Here is a 3,650-nt window from a genome sequence, read left to right as displayed (position 1 = left end):
CGCTGAGCACGCCCCTGATCTCGAAGCTAGCGCCTGATCTCGAAGCCGCCTGCAGCCGGGCCTGGTTAGTACTTGATGGGAGACCGCCTGGGAATACCAGGTGCTGTAAGCCGCTTGTTTGCTTGTGCAGGCAGAGCGGTTGAGGTTGATGAACGGTCCGGAAAGTGGTTGAGTAATCGCCACGGCCATACCACGCTGAGCACGCCTCGCCTGATCTCGAAGCTAAGCCGGCCTGATCTCGAAGCTGGGAATACCGGGCCTGGTTAGTACTTGATGGGAGACCGCCTGGGAATGACCAGGTGCTGTAAGCAGAGCTTGTGCAGGCAGAGCGGTTGAGGCTGATGAACGTGTCCGAGTGGTTGAGTAATCGCCACGGCCATACCATCACGCTGAGCACGCCTGGCCTCGCCTGATCTCGAAGCTAAGCAGCCGGGCCTGGTTAGTACTTGATGGGAGACCGCCTGGGAATACCAGGTGCTGTAAGCCGCTTTGTTTTGCTTGTGCAGGCAGAGCGGGTTGAGGTTGATGAACGGTCCGAAAGTGGTTGAGTAATCGCCACGGCCATACCACGCTGAGCACGCCATCGCCTGATCTCGAAGCTAAGCAGCGCCGGGCCTGGTTAGTACTTGGATGGGAGACCGCCTGGGAATACCAGGTGCTGTAAGCGCGCTTTGCTTGCTTGTGCAGGCAGAGCGGTTGAGGTTGATGAACGGTCCGAAAGTGGTTGAGTAATCGCCACGGCCATACCACGCTGAGCACGCCCGCCTCGCCTGATCTCGAAGCTAAGCAGCCGCCGGGCCTGGTTAGTACTTGATGGGAGACCGCCTGGGAATACCAGGTGCTGTAAGCCGCTTTTGCTTGTTTGTGCAGGCAGAGCCGGTTGAAGGTTGATGAACGGTCCCGAGTGGTTGAGTAATCGCCACGCCATACCACGCTGAGCAGGTGCTGTAAGCCGCTGGTTTGCTTTGTGCAGGCAGAGCGGCAGAGGAAGGTTGATGAACGCGGTCCCGAAAGTGGTTGAGTAATCGCCACGGCCATACCACGCTGAGCACGCCCGCCTCGCCTGATCTCGAAGCTAAGCAGCCGCCGGGCCTGGTTAGTACTTGATGGGAGACCGCCTGGGAATACCAGGTGCTGTAAGCCGCAGGCAGAGCTGCTTGATGAAGGCAGAGCGGTTGAGGTTGATGAACGGTCCGAAGAGCGGTTGAGTAATCGCCACGGCCATACCATACCACGCTGAGCACGCCCGCCTCGCCTGATCTCGAAGCTAAGCAGCCGGGCCTGGTTAGTACTTGATGGGAGACCGCCTGGGAATACCAGGTGCTGTAAGCCGCTTTGCTTGTTTGTGCAGGCAGAGCGGTTGAGGTTGATGAACGGTCCGAGTGGTTGAGTAATCGCCACGCCATACCACGCTGAGCACGCCTCGCCTCGCCTGATCTCGAAGCTAAGCAGCCGCCGGGCCTGGTTAGTACTTGATGGGAGACCGCCTGGGAATACCAGGTGCTGTAAGCCGCTTTGCTTGCTTGCAGGCAGAGCGGTTGAGGTTGATGAACGCGTCCGAAAGGGTTGAGTAATCGCCACGGCCATACCACGCTGAGCACGCCCGCCTCGCCTGATCTCGAAGCTAAGCAGCCGCCGGGCCTGGTTAGTACTTGATGGGGAGACCGCCTGGGAATACCAGGTGCTGTAAGCGCTTTGTTTGCTTGTGCAGGCAGGCAGAACGCGGTCCGAAAGTGGTTGAGGCTTGATGAACGCTTTTGGTCCGAAAGTGGTTGAGTAATCGCCACGCCATACCACGCTGAGCACGCCCGCCTCGCCTGATCTCGAAGCTAAGCAGCCGCCGGGCCTGGTTAGTACTTGATGGGAGACCGCCTGGGAATACCAGGTGCTGTAAGCCGCTTTGTTTGCTTGTGCAGGCAGAGCGGTTGAAGGTTGATGAACGGGTCCGAGTGGTTGAGTAATCGCCACGGCCATACCACGCTGAGCAGGTGCTGTAAGCCGCTTTGTTTGCTTGTGCAGGCAGAGCGGTTGAAGGTTGATGAACGTGGTTGAGTAATCGAGTGGTTGAGTAATCGCCACGGCCATACCACGCTGAGCACGCCTGCCTCGCCTGATCTCGAAGCCCAAGCAGCCAGGGCCTGGTTAGTACTTGATGGGAGACCGCCTGGGAATACCAGGTGCTGTAAGCCGCTTTTGCTTGCTTGTGCAGGCAGAGCGGCTGAGGTTGATGAACGGTCCGAAAGTGGTTGAGTATCGCAGCACGCCATACCAAGCTGAGCAGGTGCCTGGTAAGATGGGAGACCGGGAATTTGCTTTTTTGTGCTTGGCAGGCAGAGCGGTTGAAGGTTGATGAACGTGGTCCGAGGGTTGAGTAATCGCCACGCCATACCACGCTGAGCACGCCCGCCTCGCCTGATCTCGAAGCTAAGCAGCCGCCGGGCCTGGTTAGTACTTGATGGGAGACCGCCTGGGAATACCAGGTGCTGTAAGCCGCTTTTTTTGCTTGTGCAGGCAGAGCGGTTGAGGTTGATGAACGGTCCGAAAGTGGTTGAGTAATCGCCACGGCCATACCACGCCAGCACGCCCGCCTCGCCTGATCTCGAAGCTAAGCAGCCACCTGCCGGGCCTGGTTAGTACTTGATGGGAGACCGCCTGGGAATACCAGGTGCTGTAAGCAGGCTTTGCTTGCTTGTGCAGGCAGAGCGGTGAAGGTTGATGAACGGTCCGGAGTGGTTGAGTAATCGCCACGGCCATACCACGCTGAGCACGCCCGCCTGCCTGATCTCGGAAGCTAAGCAGCCGCCGGGCCTGGTTAGTACTTGATGGGAGACCGCCTGGGAATACCAGGTGCTGTAAGCGCTTTGTTTGCTTGTGCAGGCAGAGCGCTTGAGGTTGATGAACGGTCCGAGTGGTTGAGTAATCGCCACGGCCATACCACGCTGAGCACGCCCGCCTCGCCTGATCTCGAAGCTAAGCAGCCGGGCCTGGTTAGTACTTGATGGGAGACCGCCTGGGAATACCAGGTGCTGTAAGCCGTTTTTTGTTTGCAGGCAGAGAGCGGCTGAGGTTGATGAACGGTCCGAAAGGGTTGAGTAATGACGCCATACCACGCTGAGCACGCCATTCGCCTGATCTCGAAGCTAAGCAGCCTGGCCTGGTTAGTACTTGATGGGAGACCGCCTGGGAATACCAGGTGCTGTAAGCATTTTGTAGGCAGAGCTTTTGAACGGTTGCTTGAGTAATCGCAGGCAGAGCGGTTGAAGGCCTGATGAACGCGGTCCGGGTGGTTGAGTAATCGCCACGGGATACCACGCTGAGCACGCCCGCCTCGCCTGATCTCGAAGCTAGAGCGCCGGGCCTGGTTAGAACTTGATGGGAGACCGCCTGGGAATACCAGGTGCTGTAAGCGCTTTGTTTGCTTGTGCAGGCAGAGCGGTTGAAGGTTGATGAACGGTCCGAAAGTGGTTGAGTAATCGCTACGCCATACCACACGCTGAGCACGCCCGCGCCTCGCCTGATCTCGAAGCTAAGCAGCGCCGGGCCTGGTTAGTACTTGATGGGAGACCGCCTGGGAATACCAGGTGCTGTAAGCCGCTTTTGTTTGCTTGTGCAGGCAGAGCGGTGAAGGCTGATGAACGGTCCGAGTGGTT

At 58.2% G+C, this 3,650-nt stretch overlaps 1 pseudogene; it reads left to right on the top strand.

The window, feature by feature from the left end:
- The first annotated feature begins 553 nt into the window (after window positions 1-553).
- LOC125290170 lies at window positions 554-668 on the top strand (annotated as a pseudogene).
- The last annotated feature ends 2,982 nt before the right edge of the window (window positions 669-3,650 follow it).

Source organism: Alosa alosa, unplaced genomic scaffold, assembly GCF_017589495.1.
Source record: "Alosa alosa isolate M-15738 ecotype Scorff River unplaced genomic scaffold, AALO_Geno_1.1 AALO_1.0_unplaced_178, whole genome shotgun sequence".
Taxonomy (NCBI): Eukaryota; Metazoa; Chordata; class Actinopteri; order Clupeiformes; family Clupeidae; genus Alosa; species Alosa alosa.
This window is presented reverse-complemented; position numbering and strand designations above follow the sequence as displayed.